Source organism: Cyprinus carpio, chromosome B23 (genome assembly GCF_018340385.1).
Source record: "Cyprinus carpio isolate SPL01 chromosome B23, ASM1834038v1, whole genome shotgun sequence".
Lineage (NCBI taxonomy): Eukaryota > Metazoa > Chordata > Actinopteri > Cypriniformes > Cyprinidae > Cyprinus > Cyprinus carpio.
In genome coordinates this window covers 1,761,984-1,786,123 of record NC_056619.1, presented here as the reverse complement: position 1 = coordinate 1,786,123, position 24,140 = coordinate 1,761,984, and positions in this window count along the sequence as shown.

The following is a 24,140-nucleotide window of genomic DNA, read 5'->3' as shown; positions in this document are numbered from 1 at the left end:
TCAAGAAAAGTATTCATGACACTATCATAAAACAATTTGACAGAGTATTAACACTTAATGAAATTTTAATGACAAATTCAATTTGTACCGCTGAATAAAAGTGGTCAGAAAAATATTCAATTATAATGGCCTCATGACAGCCAATGTCAAAACCAATCACATGACAGTTTAATATAATGTTAACCAATAAAGCTAAGTAGTTGCTTAAGTTTGATAATTAATCTGCTGTGTCAGGTTTATGACAGATTTATGACAGGTTATGTTGTCTTGCTAATGTCAAGTTGTCATGACAAAGACACTGACAGGTTATGATGACTGGGTTTATGTCAAGTTGTCATAACAAAGACATCTCAAACAATGTCATCTTTGCATTAAAAATGACACAACTGAGCGAATGACACTTAATGACAGTTGTCATAAACATGCATAAAACCTCCTTCATAATCATGACATGTCATGACATACCAAAAATTCATAAGTCTATTTTAAGGAAAAAAAATGAATAAATTAAGTTGTTTTATGCATTCAAATAATTAGACATGCTAAAACACAGAATTTGGTAACAATAAAGATATGGTGGGAAAAAATAAAACATTTCATTGGGCCCTAAACATGTAATTTTTGTTAAACTTTTAATCAATTGATGTGAAAATTTATAAGTTTCATGATTTTAATTAATTAGACATGGTTTTTGATTAATAAAATTTAATTTAACTATTGAAAAGGAGTCAAGAAAAATTGAAACAGAAAAAAAAAAAAGAATTAAAACGGAAAAAACGGAATTTGGAAAAAAAATTAAATGGATTTCATAGAGCCCTACAACTAGTAACTGGAGCCTTATGCAGGAATTATCTGCAACAACTTTGACAAAGACCTTGCTTTGAGTATTTGTATTTATTTTTAGTTTATGTTGTATTGGTATTATACCGATAACATTACATTACTTTTATTTTTGAAATATTACCTATTGTACTTATCTTTTACAAGCTCTGCAGCTAACTTGCATGCAGGTGACACATTAAGTTGAACTAGCATTATGTCTGCCTTTATGTCAATCAACATCGCAAGACACCATGTGAATAATGAAACAGTCTTAAATGTATTCATCTAAATTGACTACAAGCAACCCTCTTTTAATTCCCAAGGCATGATGAGAAAGTTTGCAGTGGTCCAGTGGGTCAGTGGGGAGGATGCTTGGATGTATACAGAGTTAAAAACGATGACATATGGAACAAGGCATAAAAATGGCTGGCCAGTGTACATGGCCTCTATCAATTTTGTGAGCAGTAAGTACTATCTAATGGATTTTTTTTTTTTTTTTTTTTTGCAATGTACGCTCCAATAAATAATGTGAAGCAACTACCATTGACAATAATATGTGCAGGAATAATTACATGCAGTAAATTTAAAATATTGTTTTCTGGACTGTGAACTTTTTTCAGACAATCGATTTTATACTAATAGTAAAATTAAGGAATTTCTGGGGTTGGAGTCTAATGAAAGTAACAAGCCACTGCCTAAGAAAAGGTCCTCAGTCCCACCATCAAGATATACATATTCAGATGAAACTGATGTTGAGATTACACCGGTAAGACTGTTTGTGTTCAACTGTCACTGAATAAATTTCAAGCATATAATCACACACCATATACTTTTTAAAAAAAAAAGGTCCTTGGTATTTTTAAAGGGGTCATCGGATGCACTTTTACGTGTTGTTTGAACTGAAATGTGTGTTGGCAGTGTGTGTACACAACCACCCTAAAATGATAAACATCCACCCAGTGTTTTTTTTTTTTCATCTACAAAATTTTTTACCCCTTTCTCAAATCGAGCCGATCTCAGATGCCTGTCTTTGTGATGTCACACAGACAGGCCCCTTCCATGTTTCAGCACAGAGTGGACTGGCGTCTTACCTTAGACCCGCCCTGAGTGAGCTGTCATCAGTCCGCCATTATTTCACTGCCAGAGCAGATGTAGACAAGAATGACTCCTAAGCGAATGAGGTGTTCTGTTGTTGGATGTAATAAGCAGTCATCATTTACTCCTGACATCTGAGCCACTGAAGATGCAGTGGATTACATTTGTTTTTGAAGGGAATGCGCCCCCGATCTAGCTAAATGCATCTATCTTCACACGAATCATTCCTGATCCAGCTTCACCAACAGAAGAACTGAGTATAAGATTTTTTAATAAATCTTTGCAAATTGCCTTTCCTAATAATGTGCTAGTTTGCAAGTTTCACGATGAATTCGGCTAAAGTAAACAGTCCCTCAGAGAGCAGCTCGGAAGAGAGGCGCAGGTTAGCAGAGCTCATTAACATTTAAAGGAAAATGTTCCAAAACGGCACTCATAGTTATTTAACATTTAAAGGAAAATGTTCCAAAACGGCACAGAAAAAAAAATATAGAACAGTAAAACCGCCAGTGACAAACAGGCTATGCAAAGGAAGTGTACAAGGCAAGAAAACAAAGTAATCTACTTGTTTTTGCACCTGACTATATCTAAAATGTGGATGGCATCAAAATCTTCTTTGAGATCTGCCTCCCTGCCCTTAAGATTCTCTTACTTAGCATCCTATACTGTAGTCATTTTGTCTATCTGTTTACATTTATAGAGGTACGAAGACAAATATCTAATATGTATCATCTCCATATCTGCTCCAGGGTCATACACTTTTAATAACACTTTTAGCCTAGTAGTTGTAAAAGTAAGCATTCATCTTGACTGGCACACTTCCATTGAATAGCTTTTTCAAAGCTGATAGCTGGATATACCACTCTGCCTCAATTGAATGTTAATTGATTGCTCCATTGATGTTTGGTCTAGTCTCATAAGAGCTCTTCAGACTTTACCCATACACTGAGAACTCTAGACATTCATGGAAAAGATTTTTATCCACTTGCACTGGATTCATGTTAGGTCAAGAAATCCTAGACTTGTTTCTTTTTCTCTGACATCAGTGAGCAGCAGACAGCACACCCCGATGCTTTTCTCATCATAGCTGGGGATTTCAACCATGCTGACTTAAAGAGTGTGTTTCCAAAAATACACCAACACATTAACTTTCCAACAAGAGGTAATAACATTTTAGACTTTGTTTACACCACACAGAGAGGAGCTTACAAAGCCCTCCCCGTCCCCCACGTTGGTGCCTCAGACCACATCACTGTCATGCTAATGCCTGCATACAGACCGCTCGTTAAAGTTGCCAAACCAGTTCAGAAACAGATTCAAGCCAGAAGGCCAGAAGGGTCGTCTGACGCTCTTCAAGACTGCTTTGATACAACTGACTGGAATATGTTTAAGCAGGCTGCCACTCCAGGAGTACTCGGAGACTGTCACTGCCTACATCACCAAGTGTATTGAGGATGTAACAGTCACAAAACCATCACTGTCCGGGCCAACCAGAAGCCGTGGATGACGGGGGAGGTCTACAGACTCCTGGAGACGCGGAACACTGCCTTCAGAGCTGGAGATGAGGTGGGCCTGAGAACAGCCAGGGCCAACCTATCCCGCGGCATCAGAGAGGCTAAGAGACAGTACTCCAGGAGGATAGCCCATCGTTTCAGCAACAGCAGAGACACTCGGAGCCTGTGGCAGGGGATACAGACCATTACGGACTACAAGCCCCCACAGCGGACCTGTGACAGCAACATCTCTCTGCTGAACGAGCTGAACACCTTCTTCGCTCGCTTTGAGGCACAAAACAGCACCACTGCACAGAAGACTCCACCTCCTCCCAGTGACCAGGTGATGATGCTGACTCCGGACAGCGTGAGGAGATCCTTCAGCAGGATCAATGCACGCAAAGCTCCGTGTCCTGACAACATTCCTGGGCGTGTACTGAGAGACTGTGCAGCAGAACTCACTGATGTCTTCACAGACATTTTCAACATCTCACTTAGTCAGGCTGTTTGTTCCCACATGCTTCAAAGCTACCACCATCATTCCAGTCCCGAAGAAGCCATCTCCATCCTGCTTCAATGACTACCGTCCTGTTGCACTTACTCCCATCCTCATGAAGTGCTTCAAACGGCTAGTCATGCACCACATCAAGTCTGCCCTCCCCCACTCCCTGGACCCATTCCAGTTTGCATATCGGTCCAACCGGTCGACCGATGATGCCATCTCAACTACCCTCCACTCAGCACTCACACATCTAGAGAAAAAAGTCTTGTGTGTTTGATTTCAGTCCAGATAGTTAAGTTCAGCATTCAACACAATCATCCCTCAACAGCTCATTCACAAACTGGTCGAGCTGGGGCTCAACACTTCGCTGTGCAACTGGCTGTTGGACTTTCTGACTGGAAGACCTCAGGCAGTACGTGTCGGCAGCAACACATCCAGCACTATCACACTGAACACTGGGGCCCCCCAAGGATGTGTGCTGAGCCCCTTCCTCTTCACTCTGCTGACCCACAACTGCACCATCACACAACTCCAACCTCTACATTAAGTTTGCGGATGACACGACTATGGTGGGTCTCATTAGCAACAGAGATGAGACAAACTACAGGAGCGAGGTGAGCCGCCTGGTCGGGTGGTGCAGTGACAACAATCTCTCTCCGAACGTGGAGAAGATGAAGGAGATTGTTGTTGACTTCAGGAGAGCGCACACTCAGCATGTTCCTCTGACCATCAACGGTGCGACTGTGGAGAGAGTGAGCAGCACCAAGTTCTTGGGTGTGCACATCACAGAGGACCTCTCCTGGACCAACAACACTGCTGCACTGGCCAAGAAATCACAGCAGCGTCTCTACTTTCTCCGCAAACTGAGGAGAGCCAGAGCCCCACCCCGCATCATGTACACCTTCTACAGAGGCACCATCGAGAGCATTCTGACTAGCTGCATCACTGTGTGGTATGGCGCCTGCAACGCGTCCTGCTGGAAGACTCTGCAACGCATAGTGAGAGCAGCTGAGAAGATTATTGGTGTCTCTCTCCCCTCCCTCCAGGACATTTATGGAACCCGTCTCACTCGCAAGGCCCTCTGCATTGCAGGTGATCCCACTCACCCGTCACACAGCTTCTTCAGTCTGCTGCCATCAGGGAGGAGACTGCGGAGTCTCCAGGGCCAGGACCAGTAGACTGAAGGACAGCTTCATCCATCAGGCTGTCAGGAAGCTGAACTCACTCCCGAACTTGCCCCCCCGTCCCTCTTCTGCCCCAGGCACCACTGAACTATGAACCCCCCCAGATGCCACATCTCCAGGTCCTTCCACACCCCCTCCCTCTAACATACGATGACATGCACCAGTCACTTTGTGCAGCATTGGTCTGCTCACTACCTCATTCACCATGGAACTGATGTCATTCTACCACCTCATCAGTCAGTTTAAATAAAATAACTGCTCTTGAGCCCTTTGTCACTTTAATCAGACTGAATAAGCTATTTTTTTGCACTAAAAATCTTTTTATCTGCACTGTTTGTTCACTGGTTTGCACTCTATCTGCCATGTTGCTTTTATTTAACCTTATTTTTATTTTATTTTTTTCTATAATGTCTTTTTTACATTCCCTTATTGTATAGTTGTCACGGAGACGAACCCCGTGATTCCCTCTGCTGGCCAGCAGAGGGCACCCTCACCTGAATACTGACACACACGCATTTGTTTCATTTACACTGACTACACTACATTTCCCACAAGCCCCGTCCTTGGACTCTAATCACCGCCACAGGTGCTCTTCATCAGGACTTGTGTATAAAAGCTGGACTATCACAGGAGATCAACGCGAAGTCTTGATTTGCTGTGTCTGTCATTTCTGAGCGTTATTACCCGTGGTTTGATTTCCTGTTGCCGATCCTGTTTGATATCCTTTCCGTACCTTTGCTGCCTACCTACCGACCCTTGCTTGTTACTGGATTTTGATTCTCTGTTCTTCCTACGTGGTTGATATTGCTGGTATTGACCATTGCCTGTACGACTACGAGTCTCTGCAATAAAGCCTGCATATGGATCCCATGTCGAGTTCTGGGTCATTACAATAGTTTTATCTTATATTTTATATTTGATCTAGATTTTTTGGATTTAATGTTGGTTTTGTCTGTATGCACTGGGGGTCTGAGAGTAACGCAATTTCGATTCTCTGTATGTATGTACTGTACATGTGGAAGAATTGACAATAAAGCAGACTTGACTTGACTTGACTTGACTTGACAGACCCAAAGGAAAAGGACAGTTATTCCCAAAATCAAGTCAAATCAAGTCAAGTCACCTTTATTTATATAGCGCTTTAAGCAAAACAGATTGTGTCAAAGCAACTGAACAACATTAATTAGGAAAACAGTGTGTCAGTAATGTAAAATGACAGTTAAAGGCAGTTCATCATTGAATTCAGTGATGCCATCATGCAGCTCAGTTCAGTTTAAATAGTATCTGTGCAATCATTTGCAATCAAGTCAACGATATCACGGTAAATGATGTGTCCCCAACTAAGCAAGCCAGAGGTGACTGCAGCAAGGAACCAAAACTCCATCGGTGACAGAATGGAGAAAAAACCTTGGGAGAAACCAGGCTCAGTCGGGGGGCCAGTTCTCCTCTGACCAGACGAAACCAGCAGTTCAATTCCAGGCTGCAGCAAAGTCAACTGGTTCCCGTGGTCTTGTCCCGGTGGTCATCTGAGACAAGGTCTTTACAGGGGATCTGTCTCTGGGGCTCATCTAGTTGTCCTGGTCTCTGCTGACATTCAGGGCTGTAGAGGTCCTTTCTAGGTGCTGATCCACCATCTGTGCTGGATACGTACTGGATCCGGGTGACTGCAGTGACCATCTGACCTGGATACAGACTGGATCTGGTGGCTACGGTGACCTCGGAATAAGAGAGAAACCACAGAAAAATTTTACCCAAGTGATTGTTGATGAGTATCAACCCACAACCTTGACAGAGACTCAGAAGAAGCTGAAGGAAATGGAGGAGGAAAGCCAAAAATTGAGAAATGACAATGAAAAATGAAGAAGAATGCTTATTAGAGGTATGTATTGCAGTTATTTTAGTATTGTGGTGAATCATGCAATCAGCTATCACACTGTTTTGTGGTTTTTATTGTCTTTGCACTTATTATTGTTAAATTATTGTTGAACTGTTGTTTTGTTTCAATAACATTATCTAACTTGGTATGTAAAGTTGAGGCAAACAATTAAATAATTGGTAATGACAATAATTATTGGTAACTCCATTTTTATCAAGTATATAACAATACACCTGAAACTTATCCAACCTCTGTAACATTTGGTATTACATGTCTTTGTAAAATGCACCATTGACATTGAATTCATCAGCATGCATTACCATATATACACATAGGATGTAGTTGAGTAGCTAAATTGGTATAAGATATAATTTATCATATCTTGTTTTGTTTTATTTTTGTTGTTAGAGCTACCAAATCTGATTAATGAAGTAAAGATGGCCCTGAAGTCTCAGTGTTCATCAACGACATCAGTCAGCTCTGACTTGGAAAGTGGACAGGGTTTGCCACAGAGTATTACACAGCTCTCTGTTTACTGAAAGCAGTATCCACAGAACAGGTAGTGTACTATTTTAATTAATCAATGAATACTGCATTTGCAATGAACCATTTGGTAATCAGTATCTGCATAAAACTATTGCATCCCTTGTCAACACTGCATAATAAATTGTTTTCGTACTCTTCCTAAAACAGGTAGAAATTTCTCCTGGATCTAATGTATTAGTTGACAGACTGGCCCAGAATGTGAACTCCTCCTCCTGTTTTGTGAGAACACTCCTGACAGCAGTGTTCCCAATTGATGTGCTCCTTGTGAGCAATCTTCAAGGAACATCCAGGTATTTTTGGCCACAATGTCAGGCTCTTGATAAAAATGAAAGTGGATGCTATCTACAGTAAGTTTCAAATCAGTTCAGAAAATTTTAATTATGTAGATTGAATATCTTGGATCCATATTATATAACAGCACTATGGGGTATACAGGTCCTTCTCAAAAAATTAGCATATTGTGAAAAAGTTCATTATTTTCCATAATGTAATGATAAAAATTAAACTTTCATATATTTTAGATTCATTGCACACCAACTGAAATATTTCAGGTCTTTTATTGTTTTAATACTGATGATTTTGGCATACAGCTCATGAAAACCCAAAATTCCTATCTCAAAAAATTAGCATATCATAAATATATGATATATTTTAAACGAGCTATTAACCTAATCATCTGAATCAACTAATTAACTCTAAACACCTGCAAAAGATTCCTGAGGCTTTTAAAAACTCCCAGCCTGGTTCAATACTCAAAACCGCAATCATGGGTAAGACTGCCGACCTGACTGCTTTCCAGAAGGCCATCATTGACACTCTCAAGCGAGAGGGTAAGACACCGAAAGAAATTTCTGAACGAATAGGCTGTTCCCAGAGTGCTGTATCAAGGCACCTCAGTGGGAAGTCTGTGGGAAGGAAAAAGTGTGGCAAAAAACGCTGCACAACGAGAAGAGGTGACCGGACCCTGAGGAAGATTGTGGTGGAGAAGAACCGATTCCAGACCTTGGGGGACCTGCGGAAGCAGTGGACTGAGTCTGGAGTAGAAACATCCAGAGCCACCGTGCACAGGCGTGTGCAGGAAATGGGCTACAGGTGCCACATTCCCCACAGAGAAGCAGCACTGGACTGTTGCTCAGTGGTCCAAAGTACTTTTTTCGGATGAAAGCAAATTTTGCATGTCATTCGGAAATCAAGGTGCCAGAGTCTGGAGGAAGACTGGGGAGAAGGAAATGCCAAAATGCCTGAAGTCCAGTGTCAAGTACCCACAGTCAGTGATGGGTCTGGGGTGCCATGTCAGCTGCTGGTGTTGGTCCACTGTGTTTTATCAAGGGAAGGGTCAATGCAGCTAGCTATCAGGAGATTTTGGAGCACTTCATGCTTCCATCTGCTGAAAAGCTTTATGGAGATGAAGATTTCGTTTTTCAGCACGAACTGGCACCTGCTCACAGTGCCAAAACCACTGGTAAATGGTTTACTGACCATGGTATTACTGTGCTCAATTGGCCTGCCAACTCTCCTGACCTGAACCCCATAGAGAATCTGTGGGATATTGTGAAGAGAAAGTTGAGAGACGCAAGACCAACACTCTGGATGAGCTTAAGGCCGCTATCGAAGCATCCTGGGCCTCCATAACACCTCAGCAGTGCCACAGGCTGATTGCCTCCATGCCACGCCGCATTGAAGCAGTCATTTCTGCAAAAGGATTCCCGACCAAGTATTGAGTGCATAACTGAGCATAATTATTTGAAGGTTGACTTTTTTTTGTATTAAAAACACTTTTCTTTTATTGGTCGGATGAGATATGCTAATTTTTTGAGATAGGAATTTTGAGTTTTCATGAGCTGTATGCCAAAATCATCAGTATTAAAACAATAAAAAGACCTGAAATATTTCAGTTGGTGTGCAATGAATCTAAAATATATGAAAGTTTAATTTTTATCATTACATTATGGAAAATAATGAACTTTTTCACAATATGCTAATTTTTTGAGAAGGACCTGTATAATTATTATTATTATATCCAAAGTGATCCACTGGAAGTAAGTTTATGCTGTGTCTTTATCAGGGCCAAAATAGTGAATGAATGAGGAATTTATATAGCGCTTTAGTGGCAATCCCTATCAAACTCACAACTTTCTGGGGTTCCATTTGGAAGCCCAGATCCCTAAACACTAGACCACCCACCACCCCCATGCTGCTGTTGAGTTGTCTAACTTGATATGTACTCATTAACTGTATGCCACCTTGCTTCCTAACAAGAGCAATGTTTTGCCTTTTATTCGTTTGTCTCACACGGGCAACATTGCAAAAGTGGCCTCATGTGGTGCCCTCCAGCACTGGTGCAGCCATCAATGCCAAACTTACTGAAATTAGAGGAAAGAAGAAACACAAAAACATCCGGAAACATTAATGATCTTTGATGATTGATGGCCATGACAGTGTGTGTTCACTGTTCAAAGTATTTAGTTGTTGCTTTTTTGTGTGTTTTGTTATTTTCCTGAGCAAAGTTCTGTTTGCTATCAAATTGGAATTGTAAATTACTCATGTAGAGTATAATTTGATTGTGTCACTTTGAGTTAAAATAAAAGTGTTCCATTGCAAATCTGTGTTGATTTCTGTCATTGACTAAAATCATATATGATTAGTATATTCAGAGATAGTGTAATATTGACTGAAATCATGTATGATAATTATATGTAGAGTTGTAGTAATAGTATTGCTGTAATATAAGGAATAAGGTGGAAACATATAAAGCTTTGAAAAGCAGGCACACAATTTCTTTATTAAAACAATATTAAATCTGTATGAAACACATATAAACAAATGACACAAAATGTAAATAAATCCTATTTGACTTTAATTTGACTAGCATATGATTCAGTATAAGAACTTTAAGTGATTTGTATATGAATATCAGTTGTTTCCCTTATTTTATACTAATACCATACACCTTTGCATACTGTTGTCATATAAAACGTATATAAGATTATATGCAGTATCCATATATGACCCAAAAATCCTCTACAAGTTGTATGTGTACTTTTTCATATAAAAGTGGCCATAATTGGTCTGATTTTGTATATGTATTGGACTTGAATGAAACACAGAAGGTATTTCTGGCCAATTAAGTAAGGAAGATATATTGTTGCTGTATATGAATCATACAGGGTTTTTTTTTTTCATATGGGTAGGTTCAGTCAGCAAGTGCATGTATCACTGTGAGGTATGTTTTAAGCTTTTTGTGACAGAGAAATGATGACTGTCTTCACACACATATACTCACGTTAAATGTCAGATATTAGCTGTTTCTGGAAGCCACTGGGGCTTAAATATTTGCAGCGTGTGCAAATGTGTGGGCAGTGCGTCTGAGTGTGTGTGTGTCTGAGTGTGTATGTGTGTGTATGTGAGTCAGAAGCAGAGCTCAGAGCGGCTCTCACATGTGTGTGGGCAGCTTCCAGATGGCTCCTCCAGCAAGCACACAAATGTCACTCTGATAACAAGCTGAAAGAAAACGAGAAAAACAAGTTGTTGGAAGCCTATAGATATTCAAACACATACACAACACTGAATATGAAATATTAGCACAGAAAAATACAGGGACATATAAAGGTGACACCTGTAAACTATACAAATACTGAAGTTCAAACACAACTAATTTCTTTAACATTTCAAATTATTCTCCAAGAGAGCAATAATATTAAATAAAGAGCAGTTGAAAACGTCTCGGTTACATATGGTAACCTTCGTGTTCACGATCATGTAGGACAGCTTTCAAGAAATGTGATTTTGCCGTTAGCCCTTAAATATGTTAGGTAATGTTAAAACTTTCTCTTTTTTTATTATTCATTACACATCTTATTTGGTTTTATTTTCAAGACCTCATTGAATGTTAAAAATAATGTACTTCAATCAGGGCCATCCTTTGAGCAGCACAACTGGTGCGTTTGCACCAGGCCCTGCACTTTGTGGGGGCCCTGTGGTGAACGGACCAGGGGGGACCAGCCCCCACCCTCCCAGAGCGCAGACGGACCGAGAGGTACCGGAACGCAATCTCGAATGGACCGAGGGGGCCCCGCCCCGCCTCAACTAAGGATGGCCCTGGCTTCAATATGCAGACGCAATACGTGAAAATGCAGTCTTACTCGCAGTCTAGGTTATAGAATTTTTATAAATATTTGTAATATATTACATATTCAGCATATTATAACCTGTTTTGTATCTTAATTATTTTATCCATAAATTAGTCATTAAATCTTGTCATTTTATAGCGACATCCTCCATTAAATCTTGATCAACAACAAGTAATGATCAACGAATTGGAGTGGCATCGTTCCGATCATTTAAATAGGTCAAATAGCCTTCAATTTATAGGTTATAACTGGATCTCGCTCAGATCTAGATTGGTGACGATTTATTTTAATAACCATGTTTGTGTGGAGTAGTGTTGGGTTTGAGTCCACCTATGTCAAGTCCGAGTCTTTAACCAATCGAGTCAGATTCAAAAATGGTGAGTCAAAAAGTGCCAAATTTGAGTCAAGTCTCTGTCCAAACAAAACACTAATGTTTATCAGTATCTTTGCCTTTTTCTAGCTAAGGTTAAAACAAGGTTATTTCAATTTAAATGTAACCAAAGCAAACCTCTATTGCATCTTGCCATTTTGACTTTACATCTTCTCATAATTAGTATCTTGCTCAGCAAACTTAAAGTCATGTAACAGAAGTTATGGCTGACTTTATTTATGTATTGTGACTTATTTCAGAATGAAACTGCTTTCAGAATGTGAAAAATAATAGGGCGGGACTTGGGCCTAATGGTTAGAGAGTCGGACTTGTAACCCAAAGGTTGAAGGTTTGAGTCTCGGTACAAGCAGGAATTGTAGGTGGGGGGGGGGTGAATGACCAGCTCTCTCTTCCACCTTCAATACCACGACTGAGGTGAGACCCTTGAGCAAGGCACAGAACCCCCAACTGCTCCCTGGGCGCCACAGCACTGGCTGCCCACTGCTCCAGGTGTGTGTTCACAGTGTGCATTCACCACTTGTGTGAGCACTTGGATGGGTTGAATGCAGAGCACAAATTCCCAGTATGCGTCACCATACTTGGCTGGACGTCACTTCACTTGACTTCATTCATCGTTACAGAAATGCATAAATTCACGGGTGGGGGTGATTATCCACATTCAAACACAGGTTAATAAAGCCAGGCAAAGACTGTACCATCTGCGACAGCTGAGGAAATTCAGGGTCTCGCCAGCAATCCTGAAAACTTTTTATTCAGGGGCCATACAAAGTGTATTGACTCAGTGTATCTCAGTGTGGTATGGGAACAGCTCCAGTCAAGACTGCAAAGCCCTGCAGAGAGTTGAGTGCTTAGCCGAGCGCATCTCAGGGTCTGCTCTCCCCTCTCTGCAGGACATCTATCTCAAACGTTGCAAAATTAGAGCTGTTAAAATCATCAAGGACTCCATCCACCCCAGTAACCATCTTTTCACTTTGCTGCCATCTGGTAAGCACTTCCGTAGCCTGATGGCAAAAACCGAGAGACTTGGGAGGAGTTTCTTTCCCCAGGTCATTAGGTTCCTAAACTCAAAACCAGCCTCTTAACATCCACTTGTCTCCACTTAATAATCACTTAATCAGTAATATATTCATCATTCTCTATCTCACATTGACATAATGACAGTGTCACTACCTGTTTGCACATTCGCCTCTTGCACATTCCTGTGTATCTTAATATTTAAGACTACAGTATACTTTCATGCACATTATGTGCATGCAAATTAAATATTCTATATTTAACTCTACAGTATAAATTTTTTATATACCTCTTTATATATATATATATATATATATATATATATATATATATATATATATTTTTTTGTTCCAGCTTTTTTTTTTTTTTTTATTATTTTTTTTTTTATTGTTTACTTTTATTTTTCTTCATACCTATATGTATGTATATTTTCATCTGTGTTGTATTCTTTAATAATTGCACTGTCCATGGAGCGGACCTGACTCACATTTCACTGCTGGTTATATATGCTCTATATAATCGTGTATATGATTAATAAAATTCTTGAATCTTGAATCTTGACTGAGGTAGCTTGGTGAATGGGACCTGAAGAGCAGAAAATGCACCACTTGTCTTTGATTGTGGCTGTGTGTATTTTGGGTTTTATATATGACAAATGGTTAGACCTTGGTTAGGGTAGACGACATTTTAAAATTTTCCTTGGATGAAAATGAGGCTGTGAGGGATAAACACAGTCTTTACAGTGGCACTCAAAGCCATCTCACAATTGTTTTATTTTTGAATGCATTTTGAATTAGTTCGTTTAATTATGTAAGGAATAATTGATGACAGGCCATTGAATTATTAGAAAATAATGCACAACCAAGGTGGTTTTGGACCCATAAAAACTATTGCTGCAAAGATTTATTTTAAATTATTTTTCTTTGAACTAGAAGCTGCCACCCTCTTAATAAAAAAAGAATAATAATGATGATGATGATGATGATGATAATAATAATAATTGCAAAACAACAGCAAAAACTAATACTAAACTAAGTTCTTTTGTTTAATGTAAGTAAAACATTCTCAAGTTACAAGCAAAATGATAAATACATTTATTAATTAAAAAATATAAATTAATTTATTTATTTTTTAAGTTTTTCAGATAGGTCTATAGCTAGTATATGCTACTACAGAAATAGCCTACTGCAGGCATTTAATGAAGTAATAAATGTAAAAATAAACACTGCACAGTCTTCACTGTATGCAGTAAATATAAATGATTCTTATTCAGAATCAGAATCAGAAAGAGTTTTATTGCCAAGTATGCTTACGCATACAAAGAATTTGTTTTAGTGACATATGCTTCCAGTACACAGAGACAACAACAACACACGGGAAAAAAATGCAAATAAATCAATTGTATGAACAGTTGTGCTATAGATGATAATGGAATAGAATAGAATAAGATGCAGATATGTACTTGGGTGGAGGGGTAACAAATTAATATTAGGATGTTTTTATTTTTATTGCATAAGTGGGGAACATTTAACTGTTCATGAGGTAGATTGCCTGGGGGAAGAAACTGTTCTTGTGTCTGACTGTCCTGGTATTTGCGGCTCTGAAGCGCCGGACAGATGGCAAAAGTTCAGAAAGGGGGTAACTTGGATGTGAGGGATCCAGAGTGATTTTTTGAGCCCTTTTCCTCACTCTGGATGTATACAGGCAGGGGAGCACCAATAATCCTTTCAGCAGTCCGAACTGTTCTCTGTAGTCTTCTGATGTCTGATTTTGTAGCTGAACCAAACCAGACAGTTATTGAAGTGCACAGGACAGACTCAATGACGGCTGAGTAGAACTGTTTCAGCAGCTCCTGTGGCAGGTTAAACTTCCTCAGCTGCCGAAGGAAGTACAACCTTTGTTGGGCCTTTTTAACAATGGAGTCAATGTGATTGTCCCACTTCAGATCCTGAGAGATGGTGGTTCCCATGAATCTTTATGACTCCACTGCAGCCACAGTGCTGTCTATGATGGTGAGTGGGGGGGAGTGCAGGGGGGTTTCTCCTGAAGTCCACGATCATCTCCACTGTTTTCAGAGTGTTCAGCTCCAGGTTGTTAAGACTGCACCAGACAGCCAGCTGCTCAACCTCTTGTCTGTAAGCAGACTCGTCATCGTCCTGGATGAGGCCGATGACTGTAGTGTCATCTGCAAACTTCAGGAGCTTGACAGAGGTGTCTTTAGAGGTGCAGTCATGGTGTATGGGGAGAAGAGCAGTGGGAAGAGAACACATCCCTGAGGGGCACCAGTGTTGGTGGAGCAGCTGTTGGACATGAATTTCCCCAGTCTCACTAGCTGTTGCCTAACTGTCAAAAAGCTGAGTGATCCACTGACAGATAGAGCTAGGAACAGAGAGCTGAGTCAGTTTGGTCTGGAGGGCTGTTGGGATGATGGTGTTGAAAGCCGAACTAAAGGCTACAAACAGGATCCTCACATAAGTCCCTGTTTTGTCCAGATGTTGCAGGATGAAGTGCAATCCCATGTTGATTGCATCATCCACAGACCTGTTTGCTCAGTAAGTAAACTGCAGGGGGTCCAGTAAGGGTCCAGTGATGTCCTTCAGATAAGCCAGAACCAGTTTTTCAAATGACTTCATGATGACAGACGTTAGAGCCACAGGTCTGTAGTCGTTAAGTCCTGTTATCTTGGGTTTTTTTGGAACGGGGATGATGGTGGAGCATCTGAAGCAGGAAGGCACTTCACACAGCTCCAGAGATCTGTTGAAGATCTGTGAAAAGATGGGGGCCAGCTGGTCAGCACAGGTTTTCAGACAGGCTGGTGTAACACCATCTGAGCCTGGTGCTTTTCTTCTTTTGTTCCTCCTGAAGACCTGGTGCACATCGTTTTCACTGATTTAAAGTGCCGGGGGGGGGGGGGGGGGGGGATTACAGGAGGTGTTAACAGTTGTGTAGAGAGATGGTCAGAATGGGTGTTGGGTGTTTCAAATCTACAATAAAACTCATTCAGGTCATTAGCAAGTCGTTGATTTGCCTCAGTGCAGGGGGATGGTGTCTTGTAGTTAGTGATGGCGTTCAGTCCTTTCCACACTGAAGTTGAGCCGTTGGAAGTAAACTGGTTTTCCAACTTTTTAAAGTTACTAAACTGATTTATTCAAGAGCAATGAGTGATTTTCTGTTTTTATATTGTTGTTTGATTAACAGCAGGTTTACGCTGCTGTCACTTTAAAAGTCCTGATGTGTAGCAATACATGCAAAAGAGAGCTTAATTCGGCAATTGCACGCTGGCTTAGAGGGGCTTTTGGTCAGCACGATTTGGGTGTATGCGCACAGAAACCCATCAGCTTTCAAGTAGCCTGCTGGACAAGACTTAAAAAGACATGAAAATAGATTTGTAAGAGTGAGTGGAAGTAGGCGGATGCTGAGCCTGTGGCTGTTCTATATGCAAGCATCAGTGTCTTGAACTTGATGCGAGCTGTAACTGGCAGCCAGTGCAGGGAGATAAAGAGAGGTGTGATGTGGGCTCTTTTGGGCTCGTTAAAGACCAGTCGTGCCGCTGCATTCTGAATCGTTTGTAAAGGTTTGACTGTGCATGATGAAAGTCCAGCCAGAAGAGCATTGCAGTAGTCCAGCCTAGAAATGACAAGGGCCTGGACAAGAAGTTGTGCAACATGCTCTGTTAGGTAGGGTCTGATATTTCTGATGTTGTGCAATGCAAACCTTCAAAATCTAGCAGTTTTTGCAATGTGGTCTTTGAAAGTCAGCTGGTCATCAAAGATTACATCAAGATTTCTGACCGAACTTGATGGGGTAATTGTTGTTGAACCTTACTCGATGGTAAAGTCATGCTGTAGATTTGAAGTGGCCAGGAAGACAAGAAGCAGTCTTTGCCAGGTTGAACTGTAGGTTATTTTCTTTCATCCATGCCAAGATGTCTGCCAGGCAGCCTGAGATCCATGTAGCTACTATTGGATCATTTGGTTTAAATGAGAGATAGAGCTGTGTGTAATCAGCATACCAATGGTAGGAGAAACCATGTGCCTGTATGATGGGTCCCAGTGATGTAGTGTATATGAAGAAGAGGAGGGGTCCAAGATGTGGTTCATGTGGGGTTCAATTGTTGATTTATTGTGATTTGGATTGATTAGTTTATGTGATTTGCCTGAAACACCTACCAGTGAGTATTGTTTAGGACCAGCGAAGTGGAATCCCTGTGATGCCCAGTGATGAGAGGACAGACGGGGGGATCTGATGATTGACAGTGTCAAAAGCAGCAGATAGATAAAAGTGTAGGAGAGATTGCTTGGAGGAGGTGTGAGTGGATTGGGTGTGGAGGGCATGTTGTAGGATGGCTGGAGACGATAAGTTTCAATACTTCTGCCTCAATAAGGGGACAGAAGGAGAAGATGGGAGTATATAGTGCATTATTTAATTTTCTGTTTTTCTTAAGTATTATATTACAGTAGTGTTCTTGTGTATAATTCTTGTGTATGTCTGCACTATCATGTATGTTTGCACTATGTCCGAACTTTCTTCTGCACTGGAAGCTCCTGTCGTAAAGTCAAATTCCTTGTGTGTGTAAACAAACTTGGGAATAAAGCTCTTTCTGACTTTCTGACAAGGGAGAAGGAAATGTAGGGGGCAAAAGGCAAAGAGCTTTAGGTTGTTTTCGTTTTGTTTTATGATCACTGACAGCCAATTTCATTTTGCCAATAAAGCCTTTACTGCAGAAATTCTGTGATTTTTCTTTTACATTCCATAAAGTACTGATGGGTACTTCACTATGCTGTACACATATTATCTAAAATGAATCCACACATTCACACACATAAAAAAAATGAGCTCGCTGACTGAATTATTATTATTATTATTATTATTATTTATTTATTTATTTATTTATTTATTTATTTATTTATTTATTTTTAATGGATCTCATATTGTAAGTTCTATGCAGGTCGAACTGAGTAATGCAGTTTTTAGTAATGCCTTTAATTTCTATAATTTTGAAAGTCTATGTGCTATGATTGACTATATGTTCCTACTGAATAGAAAACCAGTGCCAGTGTTTTGACTGAATGACTCAATTTTGAATCAGGTTTGCTGTGTTTTGATAAAGTTAGTATATGTAAAAAAGGTATTCAGCATTCTGAAATGTAGAGTTTGTATTTATTTAACAAAATGTGGTTTTGGCCCGAAAATGAACTACTGGCTAATTGTGTAATGTAGGTGTGATGCTGTGTTATGAGGTTAGAAAAATACTTGGAATCTTAGAAATACTTGCTTTTTTGTACAAAGTTGTGATAGTAGTTTTTGAAACACTGCAAAATAAATAAATAAATAAATAAAGAAAGAAAAATATAAATATAAATATAAATGCTCCACATTTTCATTGTATGATTGTAATGTTTCATTTACTTTTTTATAAAGATATATAATATACTGAGCAGAACCGAGTTAAGTGTATTGGTCCAGCCCTCTGCAACCGCCCAAGTTTCTCATGTGGCCCCTTGGGGAAATTAATTGCCCACACCTGGTGTAGGGGAAACACTGAATCATACTCAGAATATACCAATGGGTGGAATACACATATGGGTCCGCCAAAGGAAGCCACAACATATGGAGCACTAATCCCGCTTTATTCCGCTTTATTTATATAGCACTTTATACAATTCAGGAGGGTAATTAGCTATTGAGCAATGCGATAACTGCTGATAAAACTGTGGGACCTTATATATGAATGCTTAGATAGGTGTCGTATTCCTATAGGTAGATGGGGATCAGCTGAGAGTCAGCTGATACGAGCTTGACTAACGTGACCTGCCAGAACTAATGCTACACTTGATATTGTGTCAAAGCAGCTTTACAGTATTAAATAGGAAATTAGTGTGCAATAATGCAAAAGGACAACAGTAAACACTCAATTTTCAGTTAAAGTTCATAATTTACTCAGTGATGTCATTGTCCAACTCAGTTCAGTTCAAATAGCATCTGTGCAATCAAGTCAACATTATTACCAGAAATTAAGTGTCCACAACTAAGCAAGCCAAAGGCAACATGGCAAGGAACCAAAACTCCATCATTGACAAAAATGGAGAAAAAAAACCCTTGAGAGAAACCAGGCTCAGCTGGGGGCCCATTTGTCTCTGGCCAGATGAAACCAGCACAGTGTGGTTTAATTACAAGCTGCAACACAAGTCAAAAGTGTGCAGATGACTCATCTGGTTCCTGTGTGTTACACCTGGCTCAAATATGTAACATTAAAGGAGACGACACGGTGTACTCAAACTGTACTCAAGTAAAAGTAAAAGTACTTATAAAAATATTTACTCAAGTAAAAGTAAAAGTGCTAGTCTGAACAGTTACTTGAGTAAGAGTTAAAAAGTATTGGATAAAAAAACTAATCAAGCAGTTAGTTACTAGTTAATTTGGGTCATATACTGAATATCTATAGTCTATTTTTATTTATATATATATATAGATAAAATGTATGTAATGAGCTCTTCATAGTATATATATATATATATATATATATATATTATGTATATATTTCATCAGCCTTTACTCCAGTCTTCAGTGTCACATTATCCTTCAGTAATCATTCCAATATGTTGATCTACTATCAATGATGTTCTTTTTAGCTTTCTATTCATCAAATAATCTTAAACAAAATGTCACAGGTTCCAAAAAATATTAAGCAGCAAAACTGTTTCCAGCACTGGTAATAAATCAATATATTAGAATTATTTTTTGAAGGATCATGACTCTGAAAACTGAAGTAACAGCTGATGAAAATTCTGATTTGCATCACTGAAATAAATTATATTTTAAAGTATGTATTATATATGTATAAATAACCTCTGACACGGAGAAGAGTGAAAACTCCTCACATGACGGCTAAGTTACCGAACATCTGAACATAATGAACCAAATGCTCATTGACGGATCTTCTTCTGTCTGTTCTGCAAAATGTATATTTCTGCAAGCGTAAATATTGTGGAAATATCAATATCTATTGTGTCTAGGCAAAGCCATTCCTCCTGGAACAGAATTAATGCGGGTTTGGAGGGTATTTATTTCAATTTCTGTGACAGTTTATTAAATGTAAAAATAATATTTGATTTAATGTATAAACAGGGGAGTCATGCACTCATTATTTTTGAGGGGGCATGAGTGGGGGTTGGGCGGGGGGGGGTCATCAAGTGACACACAGCAGCCACAACAGAATATTGGCAAATTATTATTAAGCATTATTTAGAAAAAGTTTTTTTCATTTTTATTAGAAATATTCCAAGACGCATAAACTATATCATGAAGTATCTCGATTCTCCCCTTCATAGATTGTGTTAGATAATATGCGATGGTCCAAGTAGCCTTATAATGTAATCTATTAACTATGCATAAAAACCTGTCTGTTTACTTAAGTAACAGATATGGGTGTCTGTCACAAGTCGGTCAGGCTCATCACCCACAGCACACTCCCTCACTCAAGCATTAATCACCAGCACCTATTCACTATCCAATCATTTAATCACCAGCACCTGATCTCATTCACTCAACACCACATAAAAGCACACACCTCAGTCACTCCCTTTGTCTGATCTCGTAGCTTCACAGCGGAACTTTCCCTGTCTTAGTTACTTGCATTGACTCCTCTCGACTTACCTCTTCTCCAGCGGAAATCTCTAACCTCCAGAGTTCCTCCAGCGCTCCTCCAACGATCTCCTCTTCCAAGTCTTCCTCTCCTATGTCACTCCTGAGGTGTGTGCAACCATTCAGCAGCCCTGGTCACCCCCCGCTCTGTAAGCAGAATACTGGTGTTATCCTATCGCAGACTATCTCCATATCCTCTCACCGAAGAATCCACTTACCTGCATCTCTCCCACTGTCATTCAAATTACCTGTCTCAATAAACCACTGCATTCAACTAACCCTCTGCATGGAGTCCGTTTGTTATGCCATAACATTTTTAATATGACTGTCTTTATATTAAATGTGAGTTTAACATTAAAAGTTAATGTGATATAAAAACGGCTACTAATCTTTCATTGTACAGAAAGAGAGCAAATAATTATTTATTTTTTTTGCCTCTAGTTTGAGCTCTGTCACGTTATTTCTTTATCGTCTATCTTTTTTTTTTTTGAAATCTATTTTATACACCATTTTCGTTTCTATAACGTGTGAATATATCCTCTATCGTATACAACAAAAACAATCAGAGTGCCTTGTTATCACTAGTTTTATTTTGATTTCCTGAGTCCGCTAGTAGCTTATAGCCCATTAGCATCGCCAGCATGGTTGTTGCTAAACCCGTGTGCATTGCTAATACTCTATTCACACACATTACAATTGCTTTACTCACTGTTACTTGCTTAATGGCGGATGTATGTCTACCTTTTGAGTGCAGGTGACGACACATTTGAGCTGCATTTGGTGCAGCTCGAGGTCGTGGAGAAGCAGATTCGGGTCTTGGGGCAGAGGCAGGCCCATCTGAGAGAGCGGAGAGCCGCGCTGGAAACCTCCCGGGCTGACGCTCACAAGTCCAGGGTAAGTATGCAGTGCACTACTAACAGTCCCACCACATCTACCCTGTGTGTTTCTCTGCACAGGCCCGGTGCACCCAGGATGCGATCTGCCCAGATGTCCTTCACTCCAGCGCCGGGACACCACGGACCCTGGGTGCATCCGCAGCGGAGGACGCGAGCCAGGCCCCGGGTGACGACCTCTCCCCCTCCGGTCTTCGAGATCTCCACATGGACCCACTTCGCTCCCCTCCGCGAAACGAAATGCGACGCTGTGATCATCCGACACGTCCGTGCTACGTTAGCCGAAGGTAAAGTGCACACTCACTGTTTCCCTGGTGCTCGTGTTCTCGATGTTTCTGCGCAGATACCCACGATCCTGAAGACCGACAAGAGCCCCAGAGCGGTCGTGCTTCACGCCGGCATTAACGACACCACGCAGCGGCAGACGGAGACGCTGAAGAGGGACTTCAGGAGCCTGATCGAGACGGTTCGCAGCACGACGCCCGCGGCGACGATCATCATGTCAGGACCACTGCCCACGTATCGACTAGGACACGATCATCTGATCATTGTTGTATCTCTCTATTAGTGCTATTGGATCTTAGTGCTGCATTCGACACTATTGACCGCACCATTCTTTTGCATAGACTAGAACACTTTGTTGGCATTAATGGAAGTGCATTAGCATGGTTAAAATCGTACTTATATGACCGCCATCAATTCGTAGCAGTGAATGAAGAGGTACATATCGATCACAAGTGCAGTATGGTGTACCTCAAGGCTCAGTACTAGGGCCGTTACTCTTCACGCTTTACATGTTACCCTTGGGAAATATCATCAGGAAACACGGTGTTAGCTTTCACTGTTATGCTGATAATAATCAGCTCTATATTTCTTCGCGGCCCGGCAAAACATACCAATTTGAAAAACTAACGGAATGCATAGTTGATATAAAAAAACTGGATGACGAGTAATTTCTTACTGCTAAATTCTGAAAAAACAGAGGTGTTAATTATAGGACCTAAAAGCTCTGTATGTAATAACCTAGAACGCTGTCTAAGACTTGATGGCTGCTCTGTCAATTCTTCGTCATAAGTTAGGAACCTAGGTGTGCTATTTGATAGCAACCTTTCCTTAGAAAGCCACGTTTCTAGCATTTGTAAAACTGCATTTTTCCATCTGAAAAATATATCTAAATTACGGCCTATGCTCTCAATGTCAAATGCAGAAATGTTAATCTATGCGTTTATGACCTCAAGGTTAGATTATTATAATGCTTTATTGGGTGGTTGTTCTGCACGCTTAGTTAACAAACTCCAGTTAGTCCAAAATGCAGCAGCTAGAGTTCTTACTAGAACCAGGAAGTATCATCATATTAGCCCGGTTCTGTCAACACTGCACTGGCTCCCTATCAAACATCGTATAGATTTTAAAATCTTGCTTATTACTTATAAAGCCAGCCCTGAATGGTTTAGCACCTCAGTATTTGAACGAGCTTTTGTTACATTATAGTCCTCCACGTCCGCTCTGTTCACAAAACTCAGGCAATTTGATAATACCTAGAATATCAAAGTCAACTGCGGACGGCAGATCCTTTTCCTATTTAGCACCCAAACTCTGGAATAACCTTCCTAACATTGTTCGGGAGGCAGACACACTCTTGCAGTTTAAATCTAGATTAAAGACCCATCTCTTTAACCTGGCTTACACATAGCACACTAATACGCTTCTAATATCCAAATCCGTTAAAGGATTTTTAGGCTGCATTAATTAGGTAAACCAGAACCAGGAACACTTCCCATAACACCCGATGTACTTGCTACATCATTAGAAGAATATTAGTCTGTTTCTCTCTTATTCCGAGGTCATTAGCATGGTGAAGAACCATAGCCACCAAATCCAGTCTGTATCCAAGTCAGAGGGTCACTGCAGTCACTCGGATCCAGTACGTATCCAGCCCAGATGGTGGATTAGCACCTAGAAAGGACCTCTACAGCCCTGAAAAGGCAGCAGAGACTAGGACAACTAGAGCCCGAGAGACAGATCCCCTGTAAAGACCTTGTCTCAGACGACCACTGGGATAAGACCACAGGAAACAGATGATTCTTCTGCACAATCTGACTTTGCTGCAGCCTGGAATTGAACTGCTGGTTTCGTCTGGTCAGAGGAGAACTGGCCTCCCGACTGAGCCTGGTTTCTCCCAAGGTTTTTTCTCCATTCTGTCACCGATGAAGTTTTGGTTCCTTGCCGTTGTTGCCTCTGGCTTGCTTAGTTGGGGACACTTCATTTACAGCGATATCGTTGACTTGATTGCAAATTATTGCACAGATACGATTTAAACTGAACTGAGCTGCATGATGACATCACTGAATTCAACGGTGAACTGCCTTTAACTGTCATTTTGCATTATTGACACTGTTTTCCTAATTAATGTTGTTCAGTTGCTTTGACGCAACCTTTTTTGTTTAAAGCGCTATATAAATAAAGGTGACTTGACGAAAGGTTCAGTAGACTTTTTGCTCTAAATGAATGTTTATTGTCATGGTGTAAAGAACAGAAACTGCTCTTTGTTAA